Source organism: Silurus meridionalis, chromosome 3 (genome assembly GCF_014805685.1).
Source record: "Silurus meridionalis isolate SWU-2019-XX chromosome 3, ASM1480568v1, whole genome shotgun sequence".
Classification (NCBI taxonomy): domain Eukaryota; kingdom Metazoa; phylum Chordata; class Actinopteri; order Siluriformes; family Siluridae; genus Silurus; species Silurus meridionalis.
The window spans coordinates 32,020,381-32,041,163 of record NC_060886.1 but is presented as its reverse complement, the minus strand read 5'-3'; the positions used below and the strand labels follow the sequence as shown (position 1 = coordinate 32,041,163).

The following is a 20,783-nucleotide window of genomic DNA, read 5'->3' as shown; positions in this document are numbered from 1 at the left end:
TGAAACGGCTAATTTATGGATTTTTCCTGTGTTTTTCTCGGTTTCACAAGCTTCAAGCCAAAAAACTGAGCCCCATAACATTAGACCAATAAAATTGCTGAACGGGTTCAGGTGAACCAATAAAATTCTTTATATCAAATCGGGTGCGCTCCCACTATCATAAATATGCATGAGGTTTCTCTGACGTTTGACCTGCCGCTCACTCGCACTGTCAACAGGAAAGGCGACGTCACACTGAAAACAACCGGGCATGAAAAAATGCACTTCAACTGTGTTCTGAGCTGCACGGCATCGGGAGAAAAGCTTCACCGATGGTGATTTTTAAACGCACGATGATGCCAAAAAAAAAACCTCCTGAGAGAAATTGTTGTGAAAGGAAGGAGGAAGACAGTGAACAATGACTTTCTTGGTAGGCTACTGTTTAGATACAAGCCGTGTAACAGACACTGTCTTTCATTAAAGCCTGTGTAAAGTTCATTAGTTTTAATGTAGGCACCTGCAGCTTATAGACAGGTGCGGCTTATTTATGTTCAAAATGAAAATCTTTGTAACATTCAGTGGGTGCGGTTTATATTTGGATGAAATCATCAACTCCATTGTACACTTAGCAATAAGAGGGTTCATACAACACTTTAACTTAAAGCAGAACCGCTGTGAGCAGGACTCGAACCTGCGTGGGGAAACCCCATTGGATTTCAAGGCCAACCCCTTAACCTCTCGGCCATCACAGCAGTCCTGAAGCGAGAAAATGGAAATTAAGAGATGTCTTTATTATTCTTTTATAGTTCATCATAGTTTCACCTTAAAAGAAGCATTTAGAATTGAACAGTGTCTCTGACAAACATTGGCTAAAAAAGAAACCCTCAAAGTATCTGTCCCAGACGCACCACCCTGCCAGCAACAGTCACTCAGTCCACTCAGTGCTTGGTGTCTAACAAAAGCCAGAACGTCCCTGGGTGGGTTTGGAAACCAGCCTTTTGGTTAACAACTGAAAGCGCTAACCAGTGGCGCCATTGGCTGAGAAAGAAATGGAAGATCTTGCACTGATTAGCTGTCATTACTAGACACACAGCGCACAAGTGAGCTTCCGAGATCAGACGAGATCGAGCGTTCTCAAAGTGTTATGACCGTAGACGAGAATTGCTGATTCAAATGGCAATTTATTTTTGTTTGTTTGTTTGCTTATATGCCTTTTCTGCTATTCAAGTTCAACTTTTATCACAATTTATTCACCACAGTAGATGTTCATCCTTAAATTAAGCATGAAAGCAAATAAAATGTACATGAGTCAAAAAATTTGCCCAGGCCCTCAACAGTTCTTTATAAAAGTTTAGAAACCCCTCTGTTATGTAATTCTTTGTTTTTATCCACAATATGTTGTCTCCAAGTTCGAAGTTGCTTCACTTGTTTAAGAAAAAACCCATTGTTGCTTTCCATGACGCATTGCTTTATTCATCCATGTACTTTTTTATCATTTTCATTTATCATTTGTTCCACATCTATTAACCCCAATCCTTCCTTCTCTATTGCTCCCATTAAGGTGTTGTATGCAATTCTTGCGGGCTTCCCTTCCCATAAAAAATCTAAAAAACTTTTTTTAGCCTTCTTTCTGCCCACAATGGCACAGCTGATATGTATAAAATGTATCATAGTTTAGAAATCATTAAAATGTTAAGATCTTTATTTCTTCTGCTGTCTTTTCATCCCTCCTCATTAAAACTCCTAAAATCTTTATTTCTTTTGCTTCCATAAAAGTAAAATGCTCCGTTAAAAACGCCACCCTTCTGAATCTCATGTGTACCGTTTTATCATAATTTATTTTGGCTCCTGATCTCCTGCAGAACTTTTGTACCGTTTGCATTGCTTTTTTCACCCCCTCCAGATTTTTTACTAATATCATTGTGTCATCCGCATATTTAAATATTTTATTCTCTTCTCCCTCGATGCCTAATCCTTTTATTCCTTGCTCTTGTTTTTTAGTTAGTCCAAAAGGAACCACAATTAGATGTACAATGAATGTATGGGTCATATACAAATACAACATGAATGGGTCCATGAGCAAACAATCGAGATCAATTGCTACTGTGGACAGTGGTGCCTAATGTTTGTTAGTTGCAGCACTGCTTTGTTATTGCTGGAAGAGTAGGACCCTCAGAGCATTTGCTGTCAACAGATGTGTGTTGCATGCTAATTTCCACAGAATTTTGGTGGTTTGTTAAAACTATGACCAGATATTAGATAGAATGTTTTCACTGCTATGGCATGGCTATTGTTTGTCGATATGTATCTTATAACTATATTTAACTATATTTGTATTTGACCATATTTAATGTTGAGTACCTTAGCAAGTTTCAAATTAATGGTAGAACTAGCATCAAGACAAAAATCGAATCTATGCTTCTGCCTTATTAGCTGTTAGCTCGAATGCATATGTCCAAGCAATATTTTTTTTTTAAATCTAAGAGCAAAGAATTTCCATTCAACAGCTGGCTGAGTAGTCAGTGCATAGCATTAAGGCGCTGTGGCTTAGTTGGTTAAAGTGCCTGTCTTGTAAACAGGAGATCCTGGGTTCGAGTCCCAGCAGTGCCTGATGCAGTTGTCCTTTGCTGCTTCTTCTTGAGTGCCTTCCAGCGTTTTCTTTATGGCTTGAGATTTAACATTGCAAGTGGATAAGATGGTTTCTCTGGGGCTCTGAATGGTGAATTGCAGGCTTTGCTCTGACCCTTTTAAAAGCTTTATAGTATTTGTTAGCAATGGAAAAAACTGTGCTTTTAAACAAACTACAAGCCATCCATTAAGATAAACATTTCTGAGATAGTAAAATACAGCACTGTGTAACGTAGGGCTCTGTGGCCAAATGGATAGCGCATCAAGACAATGGACTGTTTAAAAGATGACGAGATGCCAATAAAATCAATAAAAAAGAAAGAAAAGGAACTGTGGAAAGATTTTACCTGAAAGAAGTGACAGTGGAGGCAGGACAACTGAAAGATATGGGAGTATCAGACATAAATAAAGGATTAACAGAGCGGATTGGTGAAGGGAGGATTCTCGTAGTGCGTCCCAAACAAAATAAGTTGTATGAGGTCACTCTGGAACAATAAGAGGACACCAAGTATTTTTTGGACGGTTTGGTTATCAATGGAACCAAGTGTGAGGTCAAAAGAATGCAAAATAGAGACTATGTGATCTCCTTCATGCAGCTGCCTGTCTACATCACTGATAATAAAATTATAAAAAAAAATGTAGGGATGGGGATTTTTCCCAATATCCAAAATAAAAAAGAGAGTGTATCCAGGCACCAACATTGAGGACGGGACGAGGTTTGTAAAAACTCGGTTCCCAAAAAAAGTTGCCTCTCTCCTAATACAAAAATAGAAACGGCAGAAGGCCTGCAGTACTTCCGGGTTACGCACAGCCATCAAGTAAAGACCTGCTGGCTGTGCATGAGCCTGAATCATTTGGTGAAGGATTGCCCAGATTTTAAGTGCTTTAACTGTGAGAAGAGAGGGCACATTGCGAGGGACTGCAATGCAGTAATGTGCCCGGATTGCAATCTGCCTTTAAATAAGTGTTAGTGTTGGATGGGAGACAGTGAACGAGACAGTGAGTGGCGAGAAGAGTAAATAACAACACAAGAGGGAGAAACAACAATGGACAAGGGCGTGGAACAAGAAGGAAAGAAGCACAACAACCAGGAGGATCACTTACAGCAAGACGGGGAATCTGGACCCAAATAGGACTAACTGAAAGTTTGCAAAAGGCTTTGGATGCGGTGGAGAAGAAGGACCAAGAGAAAGAGACATCAGTGGACATGCAACAGGACGGAGACTCATGGACTCAAATGGAGTTGACGTACAGCCTGCAAAATGACCTGAACACAATGGAATCCGACCTTCCAGCATGTAAGGAACAAGCAACAGGAATAAAAGATGAAAAGGGAAAAGAAAAAAGGAGGACAAACAAGTGAAACCAACGAAAAGAATGAAGTCAGTAAAGGTCATATCTAATGTAGAGGTTGCCAGAAAGAAAGTCCTTAAAAAAGACATGATAAAGACTGAAAACATGTTTGACTCGCTAAAGGACTTGGAGGAGATGAACAGAGATGAACAGAGATGATCAGTCAAAGGGAAATTAAAATGTTTCTTTATTTTAAAACTGTTATGAATTATAAATTGATATCCTTCTAAAAGTTGCTAAGTAACACCGTGACATCATTGTGCGATGAAGTCGTTTCGTCGTTGAAGTGCAAAACTGCGTCTTTATGTTACAAAATATATAGAAAATGTAGTACAGTACAGTACAGTAGAGTCTCTGTATTTTCTGAGCAGCGCTGCAGCGCCCCCTGTCACCAAACAGGTGAACACTTCCCAAGGAAGAACAATCAATCAATCAGTGTATCGTTCAAGGCTGGTCAGGAAACATTGATGGATACAGATAAGACACTATACAGTGCATTTGAAGAAAACATTCACTTGTATTAAGGTCAGTGTTACTCTGATATAATTTTTATTTTTTATTTTTTTTAGAACAATCACAAAAACACAATTAATTTTCTCAAATTGTCGGGTAATCTCAGCAAAAATATAATTATAAATATTGTTTGTATGTGTTATGTTCAAAAATAGATTAAATAAAAAAAAGGTGCATATGACATCATTCTAAAGTTCTAAACATCAATCATCGATTTTAGATGCATCTTTAATGGAATGAATTTGTGTAGGCAGAACACAACATTAAAAAGGAACTACATACCTGTTTTTACTAACGAGTCACAAATGTCTCTACTAATAATTGTCCACTTAAAATAAGCACTGATAACATTTATCATCACCCTTTCAACATCCAGCATCACGTTCATCACCCTATCAGTTGCCACGGCTGCTCATCAGGGATAAATGCACACCATTCACCTTGACTGTTGATTTCTGTAAAGCTGCTTTAAGACAATGTCTGTTGTGAAAAGCGCTATAGAAATAAACTTGACTTGACTTGACTATCAGAAACTCTCTTCACCTCCACTAAACTCTTACTAAACTCTTCCTTCAGAATCATGAAAGAAAAGTTTAAACACACCTCCAATGTTCCTGGCCTTACTCCCTTTTTACTTGGTCTCCTAAACACACAGCATATCTACCTTTCTCCTCTCCATCATATTAGCTACCTCTCTCCCTTTACCAGTCATAGTACCAACCCGAACCTCCACTCTCCTACACTTCTCCTTCTCCTGCTGTCTCTGTAGACGTCTTCCTCCCTGTTAACTATCAATACCTGTGGCGGTCGTTGGTAACCCGGGCTTCGACTGATCCAGTATAAAAATTTTATTCGTGATCCGCATATTTGGTTCGGCACATGTTTTTGCTGGATGCTCTTCCTAACACAACCCTCCATTAATCCGGGCTTGGGACCGGCACTAAGAGTGCACTGGCTCATGCAACCCTAATGGCTGGATTTTTCTTTTCAATCTGTCTAATTTATATATCCATCTGCCTGCTTGTCTGTATTAACAGTTTTTTCTGTCTGTCTGTCTTTCCCACTATTAGGTAACCATCTACTTGTTTATTCTTTATGTCTGTGTTTGAAAGACAAAGGGGAATAATTATTTCATTATTGTTTTGATTTCTAATGAAAATAAAGTCACTGTCAGAAGTGGGATTCGAACCCATGCCTCCATGTGGAGACCAGAACACTCAGTTTCCTGGAAGGTACAGAACCTTGAGTCTGGCGCCTTAGACCGCTCGGCCATCCTGACATACAAGCATATGTTTCTTATCCCCTTTAGTGTCTGATAAATTTTTTACAAATTTCTGTCTACTTGTTTGTCTTATTTATCCTTCTATTTGTGTTTCTTATCTATCTACATCCGTCTGATCTGTTTTTCTGTCTGAATGCATGCATATATATATATATATATATATATATATATATATATATATATATATATATATATATATATATATATTACAGTGAGGAAAATAAGTATTTGAACACCCTGCTATTTTGCAAGTTCTCCCACTTAGAAATCATGGAGGGGTCTGAAATTGTCATCGTAGGTGTATGTCCACTGTGAGAGACATAATCTGAAAAAAAAAAATCCAGAAATCACAATATATGATTTTTTAACTATTTATTTGTATGATACAGCTGCAAATAAGTATTTGAACACCTGAGAAAGTCAATGTTAATATTTGGTACAGTAGCCTTTGTTTGCAATTACAGCGGTCAACGTTTCCTGTAGTTTTTCACCAGGTTTGCACACACTGCAGGAGGGATTTTGGCCCACTCCTTCACACAGATCTTCTCTAGATCAGTCAGGTTTCTGGCCTGTCGCTGAGAAACACAGAGTTTGAGCTCCCTCCAAAGATTCTCTATTGGATTTAGGTCTGGAGACTGGCTAGGCCATGCCAGAACCTTGATATGCTTCTTACAGAGCCACTCCTTGGTTATCCTGGCCGTGTGCTTCGGGTCATTGTCATGTTGGAAGACCCAGCCTCGACCCATCTTTAATGCTCTAACTGAGGGAAGGAGGTTGTTCCCCAAAATCTCGCAATACATGGCCCTGGTTATCCTCTCCTTAATACAGTGCAGTCGCCCTGTCCCATGTGCAGAAAAACACCCCCAAAGCATGATGCTACCACCCCATGCTTCACAGTAGGGATGGTGTTCTTGGGATGGTACTCATCATTCTTCTTCCTCCAAACACGTTTAGTGGAATTATGACCCAAAAGTTCTATTTTGATCTCATCTGACCACATGACTTTCTCCCATGACTCCTCTGGATCATCCAAATGGTCATTGACAAACTTAAGACGTGCCTGGACATGTGCTGGTTTAAGCAGGGGAACCTTCCGTGCCATGCATGATTTCAAACCATGACGTCTTAGTGTATTACCAACAGTAACCTTGGAAACGATGGTCCCAGCTCTTTTCAGGTCATTGACCAGCTTCTCCCGTGTAGTTCTGGGCTGATTTCTCACCTTCCTTAGGATCATTGAGACCCCACGAGGTGAGATCTTGCATGGAGCCCCAGTCCGAGGGAGATTGACAGTCATGTTTAGCTTCTTCCATTTTCTAATGATTGCTCCAACAGTGGACCTTTTTTCACCAAGCTGCTTGGCAATTTCCCCATAGCCCTTTCCAGCCTTGTGGAGGTGTACAATTTTGTCTCTAGTGTCTTTGGACAGCTCTTTGTTCTTGGCCATGTTAGTAGTTGGATTCTTACTGATTGTATGGGGTGGACAGGTGTCTTTATACAGCTAACGACCTCAAACAGGTGCATCTAATTTAGGATAATAAATGTAGTGGAGGTGGACATTTTAAAGGCAGACTAACAGGTCTTTGAGGGTCAGAATTCTAGCTGATAGACAGGTGTTCAAATACTTATTTGCAGCTGTATCATACAAATAAATAGTTTAAAAATCATATATTGTGATTTCTGGATTTTTTTTTTAGATTATGTCTCTCACAGTGGACATGCACCTACGATGACAATTTCAGACCCCTCCATTATTTCTAAGTGGGAGAACTTGCAAAATAGCAGGGTGTTCAAATACCTATTTTCCTCACTGTATATATATGTATATATGTGTGTATGTATATATATATATATATATATATATGTATATATATATATATATATATATGCAGTCAGACAGAAAAACAGATAAGACTGATGTAGATAGATAAGAAACACAAATAGAAGGATAAATAAGACAAACAAGTAGACAGAAATTTGTAAAAAAAATTTATCAGACACTAAGGGGATAAGAAACACACGCTTGTATGTCAGGATGGCCGAGCGGTCTAAGGCACCAGACTCAAGGTTTTATACCTTCCAGGAAACTGAGTGTGTGTGTATATGTGTGTATATATATATGTATATATATGTATATATGTATATATATATATATATATATATATATATATATATATATATATATATATATATATATAATGCCTGCTCATCTTTCCTATTGATCTATTTTATATATTCATCTGCCTGCTTGTCTGTATTAGCTGTTTTTTCTGTCTGTCTTTCCCACTATTAGGTAACCATCTACTTGTTTATTCTGTATGTCTGTGTTTAAAAGACAAAGGAGAATTAATTTCATATTTTTGTTTTGATTTCTAATGAAAATAAAGTTACTGTCAGAAGTGGGATTTAAACCCATGTGGAGACCAGAACACTCTTTCCTCAAGGTATTGAACCTTAAGTCTGGTACCTTTCAAATATTAGTCTGTCTGTCTGTCTGTCTGTCCATCCGGCCATTTATTTGTATGCCTTTTTGTCTATCTATCTGCCTGTCAGGCTTATATTTTTTTCTGAATGCCTTATTATCTTATTGTTTGATTGTATGTAAATCTCTTAAAAGAAACAAGAAACAAAAAAGCACTGAAAACATGTAATGCTCTGGAAACTTTAAAATTTATGTAATATTTTCATGTACAGTGTATTGTTTTTGTTTTTTTTCCTCCATAAGTAAGTGTAAATTTAACATAAGTATGTAATACTTCTTGTTCTTTTGGCATTAATGAAGAAATATATATATATATATATATATATATATATATATATATATATATATATATATATATATATATATATATACACCGTATTTTCCGGACTATAAGCCGCTACTTTTTTCCCAGGTTTTGAACCCCGCGGCTTAAACAACAAAGCGGCTAATTTATGGATTTTTCCTGGGTTTTTTTCCGGTTTCACAAACTTCAAAACAAAAAAACTGAGCCCCGTAACATTAGACCAATGAAACTGCCAAACGGGTTCAGGTGAACCAATGAAACTCTTTATATCAAATCAGATGCGCTCCCACTGAATCGGGCCGCACCTCATCATAAATATAGATGATGTTCCTCTGACGTTTGACCTGCCGCTCACTCGGACTGTCTACAGGAAAAGCAAATCATTCATTACGCTGAAAACAACCGGGCATGAAAACACACTTCACCTGTGTTCTGAGCTGCACGGCATCGGGAGAAAAGCTTCACCGATGGTGATTTTTAAACGCACGACGATGCCAAAAGAAAAACTCTCGAGAGAAATTGTTGTGAAAGGAAGGAGGAAGACAGTGAACAATGACTTTCTTGATAGGCTCCTGTTTAGATACACGCCGTGTAACAGACACTGTCTTTCATTAAAGCCTGTGTAAAGTTCATTAGTTTCAATGTAGGCATAATTATAGACAGGTGCGGCTTATTTATGTTCAAAACAAAAATCTTTATAAAATTTAGTGCGTGCGGCTTATATTTGGATGCGCCTAATAGTCCAGAAACTACGGTGTATATATATATATATATATATATATATATATATATATATATATATATATATATATATATATATATATATAAAAATAAAAATAAAAAGGCTTTGCAGGCAGGTAGCATTAATGTCTCTGCCACAGTGTGGGGCTTTTTTTGATTAGGTTACGAGTTCAGGTACTAGGTAGCTCACTTTGAGATCTCTCTCATTCACCTTTGTGTTTGTTTTTCATTAAAGTTGAAGTCATTCATTCTATTGTCATGAATAAACAAGGTCATTATTGTGCTACCTACTGTCACCCAGTTACTGTACATGGTGGAGTATTTTCATTACTCTGACAGTCACTACATCAGAGAAACAGCCACTAAACAATGCAAATTATTTTCAGTAACTTAATAATCATTTTCTGGAGCAATATGAGACCAGCTCTCTCATCCACACTCCCAAACATCATCAGTTGTTTGTACAGGATGAAGGCATATAAAATGATACCGTGTTAAATGAAACCTGACACACTGCTCAACATCCTCACACATCTCCTTAATAGGCGAGAGAGAGAGAGAGAGAGACAGAGAGAGAGAGAGAGAGAAAGAGATAAACATAGATCATAAACATATTATAAAACAAACTAATTATTAACAAAAATTTACTCAGAATTAAGCAAAAATCAAGTACTGACAGTGCCACTAGAGGGCAGTGTGAGACTGACAATTGTCAATGTGACCTGTGTGTTACAATTAAACTGTTTCTATAACTAATGCAGATCTTTTTCTTTTTCTTCTTCTTTTTCTTCCTCTAATTATTATAATTATTATTAGTGTTATTAGTTTATTCTACTCCAAGCTTTGTTCTTCATTAAAAAAGTCCAGATTCATAATATAGAACTACTGCAACATTTCAGTGGTAACATACAGCATGTTTTTGTAAAGAGCAACTAAAAACTCCAAAGGAATTTTCTTGTCACTTTATATGAGTTGTTATATAAAAAGCATCATTTAAATGCAGAGAAGCCCCTTTTTAATAACACTGTTTTTGGTCCTGTGTATTTGGGTGTGTTTTAATTTTAGAGCATGTTGTATTTAATAACCTTTGCATGTTTTTAAATGCTTTTTCTTTTCATGTTTTCTCCATGAAGCGTTTACTAAGAGTTTACAAGCACCTGGGCTTTGTTTAGCAGAAGCTTCAATATTTACCTTATAAAATATCCCCTGGTTTCCATGCGCCCTTATGCATTTTTTCCTTCCTATGCTTTTCCGACTCCTCCCTCCATTCACAAACCAGCATCCAACCATCACAAACCAGTGTCCAACCATCGCAAACCAGCATCCAACCATCACAAACCAGCATCCAACCATCACAAACCAGCATCCAACACTCAGTTTCCTGAAGGTATTGAACCTTGAGTCTGGTACCTTTCAAATATTATTCTGTCTGTCTGTCTGTCTGTCTGTCTGTCTATCCATCTGGCCATCTATTTGTCAGCTTTTTTGTCTTTATCTATCTGTCTGTCAGTCTTATATTTAGTCTGACTGCTTCTCTTTTCTATTTACCATGCTGTCTCTCTGTATGTCTGTCTGTACATCCATCCATCTGCCTGCTTGTCTGTATTAACTGTTTTTTTCCTCTCTGTCTCTGACTCATTGATGGATGTGCAGACTTCAGGCAGAACCTTGTGTAGTCATAGCTGAGTGGATAAGGCAACGGACCTGAAATCCGTTCGGGTCTCCCTGCGTCATGTTAATATCTTGCCTACACTATTTATAATCGTAGTTTCTTACAAATGTTCCCTGCAGATTGTTTCACCAGAACACAGCTTTTTAACACTGAAGCAGCACTTGTATAAGTCAAACCCGTATATAATTAAACCGCGAACATAACATGTCCGTGACTATCGGGTGTTTACCATTTGGCCAACAGATAGTCACCAAGGTAAAAGTCTAGGTTTCATTTGACATCACTGGCTTGAACACTTGTTTTGGTATCTTGAAAGCTGAGCATTGTCTCTGACTAAATCCTTTGTATTGTAACCCAAATTCAATTGAAGCTTCATCTGATATTGACAAGAACCCAACTGCGTTTCCCAGTACCATTTTGAAGCCAGAGGTAGATGGATCGAAACCATCCTCTGCTAAATGTTACCTGTTTTATACCTCAGTCCAATTTCCACCTCAGAGTGGGGAATCGACTAGAACCATTTTCCTTCATATTAGTTGGACTATTTTGCAAGTTGAAATAATCAGAGCAACCAACAAAATTTCCCTACAGGTGAAAATGTCACATAATTCTATATGAGCCACCTTTCATTAGGAATAAGGGTAAGAATGTAGTGCTTGCATGTGATAAGCAGAGAGGTGGACATCAATTGAGATCACAGATAAGGATGAATATGGTTTCAGAGTGGAGAAAAGTAAAACCTATTTCAAAATCCTATTACTTCAAGATCTGCATGTGATCAGTACATGGGTGGAGAGGACAAATGCTGGATTTTAATGACCTGCCTACTTTGTGCAGCAAACAGAAAGACTGCTATTGGTTTCCCTTTGATGCAGGCAAGCACCATTCGACTCATTGAAGGATGTGCAGAGGTCATGGAAAACCTTCTATAATCATGGCTGAGTGGATACCACTGCGTTTTCCAGCATCGTTTGGAAGCCAGAAGAGTAGATCCAGGCCGCTCTTTGCCTTTGCTCTTTTTCGTAAGACCCCTCTTGGTTGCTTGCACTTGTGCAGCGGAAGCATGTTGGGCCCATAAACCAGAGGTTGATGGATCGAAACCATCCTCTGCTAAGAGTTACCTGTTTCATACCTCAGTCCAATTTCCAGCTCAGAGTGGGAACTGACTGGAATGATCCTACTATTTTCCTTCATATTGGTTGGACAAGTTAAAAGGATCAAAGCAACCAGCAATATTTCCCTACAGATGAAAATATAGCTTTACAAGGAAATTGTGATTGACATTGGTTTCCTTTTGATGCAAGCAAGCACCAGTTGACTCATTGATGGATGTGCAGAGGTCATGGAAGACCTTCTATAATCATGGATGAGGGGATAAGGCGATGGTCCTGAAATCCGATGGGGTCTACCTGCGCCATGTTCAAATCCTGCCTACTAAGTTTGTGCTTTGGTTTCTTACAATTTCTCTGCAGATTGTTTTGTCAGAACACAGCTCTTTAACACTGCAGAAGCACTTTTCCAAGTCAAACCCATAGATAATTACTTCTGACTTCTGACACCCTGCACATGTTGGTGACGGGAAAGTGAAATCCAAACAGCCAGATGTCAAAGGTTCTTTTTGTTTCTTTGTAATCTATTTAAAGAATGTTCAGCATAAAATCAGAGTAATTTAAAAGTTGTTTATTATGGCCTCAGTATATTAAAGACAAGAAATCGCTCTCATTGGATTTCAACATCTTTGGTGCTATGAGGTAACAAGCACCAAGTGAGAACCAAATTATCATATAGTTGTTGCGATACAGTTGTCTGATAGCTCTTGTTCACCCCAACAAAGGTTATTGTGGGCAAAATTTGGGTTCTCCCGGAATTTGAAACCAGGGGCCTCTCGCACCCAAAGCGACAATCATACCACTAGACCAATGAGCCAGGAGCACAGGTTGCATGGCAAAGGTCTTAATGGTGTCTAGCCAACGCTGCACTCTGGGAACATGCAGCAAGCTAGAAACAAGTTATCACCGATACAGTGTTTTGACAGCACTTTTCACCCACCCTAAGCTTGTTTCCTGTAAAATCTGGGCTTGTCCGGGAGTTGAACCCGGGACCTCTCGCACCCGAAGCGAGAATCATACCCCTAGACCAACAAGCCTTGCTTTAAACCGAAAACTTTAAGGTGTCCAGTCAAAGCGGCCCTCTGTAACTGCAAGAAACAGAAAGGCTCATTAGAGATTTGAACTTCATTTTAACTTTTGTAATAAAATGTTACTGTACATTGGAAACACGTCTTCTCTTCTCCATGCTAACATTTTAAAAACCGTTACATGGTGCTACCTAAAATGTAAGATCGGAAAAGAGCTAAACTATTCAGTCCAACACTTGGCATTGATTTACCACTGGATTGACACTACACCCTGCACATGTAGGTGAAGAGAAGGCGAGATCCAAACAGCCAGAGGTCCAAGATTCTTTTTGTTTCTTTGTAATCAATTTACAGACTGTTTAGTATAAAACCAGAGTAATTTCAAGATGTTCAGGCAATTTTGGGCTCAGTAGCTTCAGGAGAAGAAATCGCCCTTGAAGGATTTTAATCTCTTTGGTGGTGTGAGGAAACGTGCAGCAAGCGAGAACCAAGTTATCAGCCGTACAGCATTATTACAGCTTTTGTTTACCCACACAAAGTTTATTCAGTGTAAAACTAAGACTCGTCCCAGAGTTACACTCGGGACCTTTCGCACCCAAAGAACCATACCCAAGACCAGGGGTGGGCCATACATTTTTACAAGGGGCCACATGAGAAACCTGAATTGTGTCAGAGGGCCACACCAACGATAATATTTTAGGGATGCACTGAAATTAAAATTCTTGGCCGGAACCAAAAACCAAAAATGAGCAAACCAAGGCCAAAACCGAAAACTGAAACATCGAAAGAAAAGATTATGTCAATTATTAGAACCATTGCATTTATGGCTATGAGTGTGTATGAACCTCACTAAAATCAATGCATTGCAATTCAAAGAATAAATCAATTACAAAAGTGTTTTATTTATTATTATAAATGATTGTTATTTATTTGTTACCATTCATAGTATTGACAGACAGACAGCGGTCAATTATTATTAGCAACGGTCTGTTAAATGAAAATAATTGACCGCTGAACGTTTGGTATACAACATAAACTCATCCCTATGTGCACTGGACAAGTAGTCTCACTCTTCAGATGCATATTTCACAAATGACTAGATGATATTTGTGGCTTCTCTCAGTTAAAGCTACTCTGTTTCACCAGTTGGGGTCCATGCACTACTTCATCTGTCTAAGAGGCTTGAGTCAACAACAATTTTTTTGTGTTACTGTTTGGGTAGAAGTGGTCATTTAAAGTGGATCTGTTAGATTCTGGATGGTTAGAAGAGGTCATTAGGGATAATACTGAAATGTTGAACTCTATTAAAAAATATAGGAATTGCTGACCTTCAGGGCTTCCAGCCATTTATGCCTGCTCAGATCCCTGGACTCATTTATAGAAAATGTTTGTAATCTGCATGATAGGAGTTTGACCCATATGATTTAAATGTGGAAATGCTCTCTTTTCACAGTAACTGTTCCTAAATGTTAGCATGGAGAACAGGAGACATGTATTTGCAAGTTCAAATCACTAATGAACCTTTCTGTTTCCTGCAGTTACAGAAGCAGCTTTGGCTGGACACATTAAGTTTTATCTATGTGTTTAAATTGAAGACATATGCCAGCAAAGCACATGAACTATGCAGTGACATATCAGTAGACACTTCTTCCACAAGAAGGCTTTTTGGTCTAGGGATATGATTCAGGTTTTTTGATCCAGGATTTTACTTTGCATAACATAAAACAAAAAGATCCACGGCCCTCCAGCTGTTGGGTTCTCGCCTTCCCTTCAACTTCGTGTGCAGAGTCGTTCCAGGTGTGAATTAATCTTAATTGCGTTTGCTTGGCTCGTTGGTCTAGGGGTATGATTCTCGCTTAGGGTGCGAGAGGACCCGGGTTCAAATCCCGGACGAGCCCAAGTTTTACACAGAATAAACTGTGTGTGGGTGAACAAGACCTGTAGAACACTGAACTCTGTATCATTGATAGCGTGGATCTCGTGTGCTGCTTGTTCTCTAACAGCACCAAAGAGGTTGGAATCCCGAAAAAGTTCCTTCTTCTACCAAAGCTACTACTCTGTTTTTTTGCTTAACAGTCTGTAAATACACTGGCGATCAAAATTAAAGAGCAATTTATAAACAATTGAACAATTCTGAAATAATGTCATCTTCACTGCTCAACAGTTGAAGGAGTTTTTGTCCTGTCTATACCATGCTACCAGAACACCTTTTCCACAAATTAACTAAGGCATTTAAAAAAAAAAAACATTATTTTGCAGAAAACACACTGATCAAAATTAGAGAACACCAAGAATATTGAATTTTTACAACATCACAAACTCATTCAAGTCCGCCAAGAAGGCTGGTCGTCCACGGAAGACAAATACAAGAGAGGACAGGATACTGCAGAGGATCTCAATGGGCAATCATTTCCACACTGCAGCTGGAATTGCTCACCAGTTCAGCGCTGAACAGGGTAAGGATCTGTCTCGTCATACAGTGTCTCGATGTTTAAGAGCATTTGGACTGAAAGCCCACTCTGCAGTGAGCAAACCTCTCATTAGCAGAACGAATCAAAAGGCTAGACTAAGCATGTTGTGTGGACAGAGGAGAACTGGTCCAAAGTTCACTTCAGTGATGAAAGCAAGTTTAATTTATTTGGGTCTGATGGGAAACATTATGTTCGGAGACAAACTGGAGAACGACTGAACCCAAAGTGTGTAAAGAAGTCAGTGAAAAGTGGAGGAGGAAGTGTCATGGTTTGGGGCATGTTTTCTGCAGCAGGAGTTGGGCCTCTTATACAGCTACATGGCAGAGTGAATGCAAATGTTTATCAGAAACTTCTTCAACAACATATGGTTCCTTCCCTGTGTTCATCACCCAATCAGCCCGCAGTGTTCATGCAGGACAACGCTCCATGTCACACAGCAAAACGGGTAAAGCAGTTCCTTGAAACTGAAAACATTGAAATAATGACATTGCCTGCACAGAGTCCTGATCTCAACCCAATAGAGAACCTCTGGAAAATCCTTGGTGACAAAGTTATGGCCAAGAAACCCACTACAGTCACCGAACTGTGGAGGAGACTGGAAGAAGAGTGGATTAAAATCACACCAGAGCAGTGTGAGAGACTAGTGCTGTCCTGTGGCCGCAGATGTGCTGAAGTCATTCAGAGCAGAGGCGTGTACACTTCCTACTAATTGCTGACTGTTGTAACCTTCAGAAATTTTTGTTGTAATGTTTTACCATGCTACAGTCATTGTTGTTCTCAAATTTTGATCAGTGTGTTTTCTTCAAAATAATATATTTTTTTATATGCCTTAGTTATTTTGTGGAAAAGGTGTTCTGGTAGCATGGTATAGACAGGACAAAAACTCCTTCAACTGTTGAGCGGTGAAGATGACATTATTTCAGAATTGTTCAATTGTTTATGAATTGTTCTCTAATTTTGATCGACAGTGTGTGTATATATATATATATATATATATAAAATATGCATTCAGACAGAAAAACAGATACGACTGATATAGATAGATAAGAAACATAATTAAAATAAACAAGTAGAAGGAAATTTGTAAAAAATATTTTTTTTAGCCACTAAGGGGATAAGAAACACTTGCTTGTATGTCAGGATGGCCAAGCGATCTAAGGCGCCAGACTCAAGGTTCTGTATCTTCCAGGAATCTGAGTGTTCTGGTCTCCACATGGAGGCGTGGGTTCAAATCCCACTTCTGACAGTGACTTTATTTTCATTAGAAATCAAAACAATAATGAAATATTTTTTCCCTTTGTCTTCCAAACACAGACATACAGAATAAACAAGTAGATGGTTACCTATTAGTGGGAACGACAGGCAGAAAAACATGGCAGCATCAGTCGAGGATCTGGCAAAAAGTGTAACTGAGTTTCGGGAGACAAAAAGGTGTCACTAAAGGATCAAATAAACAAGTCCTTTATTAATCTTTATCTTTATCAGATAACAGACAAGTATATATACACACTGGATAAAACCCGAGCTTAAACTGTTCCTGGTTGGGTAAGAAAACATAGTAACCAGGGATGTGTGAACCCAGACAAACACTTTCTGTGTACCTTACATACTCACATCATAAAGATCCTATAGACACTGAACAGACAACATAGGAATGTGTTTAGAGAACCAGTGTGAGGCCGATCTTAATACTAACAGATATAAAAAAAATATAAAAAAATTTAGGAGGTTGGCCGAACACTCGAGCGCCTTGCAACCCTTGTCAGACTGTTTAAAGAACTTCAGCAACTAGCTCAAGAATGAGACCCCCATATTCTTCATTTGTTGCAGTTCTCAAATGCAATCGAGGGTAACATTTCTGCTTATAAAAAAACTTTTTACCCAGAAGAAAAAGCTTTTATGTTAAAATGGTAAATTACGTAGGTTTAAAAATATTAAATGTTTAAAAGCAGAGAAAAGGTTCATAAGAGTGTCGATGTGGTTTATAAAATCTGTATACAGTACTGTATACCACAAAACAATGTTGTGACATTCTATTCAATGGATAAATGTGTGACATTGATCACAAAAACAAACAAACAAACAAACAAACAAACAAGCAAACAAACAAACAGGTAATTAATCTCAAGCAGACAAAAAAAGGTAGATGGTAGGAGCAATAAACCAAAAATTCAGCCTTAAAGAAAATATAATTGTGGTTTGTGTTATCCTGTTCCTTTTGCCACATCTTATCTCTGAAACTTTTTAGATGTTGCTAAACTGAAAATTAAATACAGATCTCATCTCAGTATTAAACATGACTTGAGAGTGACAGTATCAAGTCTACAACTCAGTTGTTAAAAGATGTATAAAATGAATTTGCTCTATTTTACACAGATTGCAAAGTGACAGAAAGGCAAAGTGATAACACAATTACACCTTTCTTTTCTCTATTTTTGTTTTTGATGCTAGTTGATGATCATTTAGAATTGGTTAGTTTAATAAATTAGACATTTTTCAACTTGAAGTATTTCATTATCCTTTTTTGAGGTGACGAAGTACAGGTGGGGTTTAAAAATCCACCCCTCTGAAGTGGTAAATGGCAGAAAAAGATTGAGAATCACTGCTAAAAAACACATACAGAAGTCACATTAGTACAGAATGGAGCATAAAGCACGTCCGGATAGTGCCGCTAGAGGGCAGTGTGAGACTGAGAGTTGAGGATGTGAGCTGTGTGAAGCTGGGATCAATAGTCTGTTAAGGGGTGGGAAGAGGGAAAAAAGAAGGGAAAGAAGGAAAAACAGGAAAAAGAGAAAGAAAAAATTGAAAAATGGAAGAAAAAAGAAAAGGTAATGGAAACATGTCTTGCACATTTCTTATGGTTGTTGGCAGATTGATGTATATATTTTATAGCAAACTGCCTTATGTGCTTCACAAAGAGAATCTCTGATGTGAATGATGCTGGTTCGAATCCCTCAATAGTGCACACAAATACTGATGATGTGAATAAAAATACATCACTTGTCACTCATGTGGTGGGGGTGGAGGTAGAGGGCGCTACAGCAGTAGGAGTGGAGTAAAGCAGGTGGAACACTTGCAGCAGGTGGAACACTTACGACCTGGTAAAAGAACAATAAAGAGTGTGGAAAACAGGTTTTATTTACCTTTTAGTCTTGGTGTTTTTTACAGATCTAAATAAGAAGAAACATTGCAAAATCTAACATTCACACATTAATATGTTTAATCCACAATCATCTCTGTACACTAGTGAGAGTCTGAGGGCAGAAGTCAAGTGATATGAAACATATTCTTTAAAATAAGAAGTTTCAAAAGATCTTTTTAACCTTTTTGATCTTGTAGAAAGCACAAGATGAATCATGTTTCCTAAAGAGATAATGTGAGTTCTAATGGACTTCCTCCTCGTCCCAGCAAAACAACTTTCACCTCAAGTAAAACAGATTATGTTTGTTTCTAACGTTTCTTCTGTGCTGAAACACTTCTGTACATCGTTCACTTTACACAGTAAAGACTCAACAATAAATCACTATCATACATTGATGAAACGCTGTGAGCAGGATTTGAACCTGCGTGGGGAAACCCCATTGGATTTCAAGTCCAACGCCTTAACCACTCGGCCATCACAGCAGTGATGAAGTGTGCTGATGTCTTGACTTGTCTATAATTTCAACAATGAACAAGAAAGAAGAACAATGAAAAAAAGAAGAAAAAAAAAATAACAACAATGACTGTAGCATGGAAAAACATTACAACAAAATTTTCTGAAGGTTACAACAGTCAGCAATTAGTAGGAAGTGTACACGCCTCTGCTCTGAATGACTTCAGCACATCTGTGTCCACAGGACAGCACTAGTCTCTCACACTGCTCTGGTGTGATTTTGGTCCACTCTTCTTCCAGTCTCCTCCACAGTTCAGTGACTGTAGTGGGTTTCTTGGCCATAACTTTGTCGCCAAGGATTTTCCAGAGGTTCTCTATTGGGTTGAGATCAGGACTCTGTGCAGGCAATGTCATTATTTCAATGTTTTCAGTTTCAAGGAACTGCTTTACCCGTTTTGCTCTGTGACATGGAGCGTTGTCCTGCATGAACACTGCGGGCTGATTGGGTGATGAACGCATGGAAGGAACCATATGTTGTTGAAGAAGTTTCTGATAAACATTTGCATTCATTTTGCTATGTAACTGGCAAACCATGACACTTCCTCCTCCACTTTTCACTGACTTCTTTACACACTTTGGGTTCAGTCTTTCTCCAGTTTGTCGCCAAACATAATGTTTCCAATCTGACCCAAATAAATTAAACTTGCTTTCATCACTGAAGTGAACTTTGGACCAGTTCTCCTCTGTCCACACAACATGCTTAGTCTAGCCTTTTGATTCTTTCTGCTAATGAAAGGTTTGGTCACTGCAGAGTGGGCTTTCAGTCCAAATGCTCTTAAACGTCGAGACACTGTATGATGAGACAGATCCTTACCCTGTTCAGCGCTGAACTGGTGAGCAATTCCAGCTGCAGTGTGCAAACAATTGCCCATTGAGATCCTCTGCACTATCCTGTCCTCTCTTGTATTTGTCTTCTGTGGACGACCAGCCTTCTTGGCGGACATGAATGAGTTTGTGATGTTGTAAAGATCCAGTATTCTTGAAATCACAGATTTGGAATGACCAACTTGTCTTGCTATGGCTGATAGGGTCATCACTTTGGCCTTCATCTGGACAATCTGCTGCCGGAGGCTTTCAGTCACTTTAGAACGGCCCACCATCTTGCAGAGTCAGTGAAACTGGAAGTTAGGCTGCCAGTTAAATAGGGGTTGACAGACAATCAAGGAAATTAACACCAGGTACCAGATTAACACCAATAACTGTGAGGTATCTGAAAGTGTTCTCTAATTTTGATCAGTGTGTTTTCTGCAAAATAATGTTGTTTTTTTAAATGCCTTAGTTAATTTGTGGAAAAGGTGTTCTGGTAGCATGGTATAGACAGGACAAAAACTCCTTCAACTGTTGAGCAGTGAAGATGACATTATTTCAGAATTGTTCAATTGTTTATAAATTGTTCTCTAATTTTGATCGCCAGTGTATTTACAGACTGTTAAGCATAAAAACAGAGTAGTAGCTTTGGTAGAAGAAGCAACTTTTTCTGTATTTCAACCTCTTTGGTGCTGTTAGAGAACAAGCAGCACGCGAGATCCACGCTATCAATGATACAGAGTTCAGTGTTCTACAGCT

At 38.5% G+C, this 20,783-nt stretch overlaps 6 non-coding genes across 6 annotated transcripts; 3 read left to right on the top strand and 3 right to left on the bottom strand.

The window, feature by feature from the left end:
* The first annotated feature begins 2,515 nt into the window (after positions 1 to 2,515).
* Positions 2,516 to 2,589, top strand: trnat-ugu. Its single transcript has one exon. It is a non-coding gene; the product is annotated as a tRNA-Thr (tRNA).
* A 3,052-nt stretch (positions 2,590 to 5,641) lies between these two features.
* Positions 5,642 to 5,752, bottom strand: trnal-caa. Its single transcript has 2 exons — positions 5,715 to 5,752; positions 5,642 to 5,687 (listed from the first exon to the last, which is right to left on the bottom strand). It is a non-coding gene; the product is annotated as a tRNA-Leu (tRNA).
* Positions 5,753 to 13,028: 7,276 nt separating this feature from the next.
* trnap-cgg lies at positions 13,029 to 13,100 on the bottom strand. Its single transcript has one exon. It is a non-coding gene; the product is annotated as a tRNA-Pro (tRNA).
* Positions 13,101 to 14,917: 1,817 nt separating this feature from the next.
* trnap-agg lies at positions 14,918 to 14,989 on the top strand. The gene has a single exon. It is a non-coding gene; the product is annotated as a tRNA-Pro (tRNA).
* Positions 14,990 to 16,697: 1,708 nt separating this feature from the next.
* Positions 16,698 to 16,808, top strand: trnal-caa. Its single transcript has 2 exons — positions 16,698 to 16,735; positions 16,763 to 16,808. It is a non-coding gene; the product is annotated as a tRNA-Leu (tRNA).
* A 2,296-nt stretch (positions 16,809 to 19,104) lies between these two features.
* Positions 19,105 to 19,186, bottom strand: trnas-uga. Its single transcript has one exon. It is a non-coding gene; the product is annotated as a tRNA-Ser (tRNA).
* Positions 19,187 to 20,783: the final 1,597 nt, after the last annotated feature.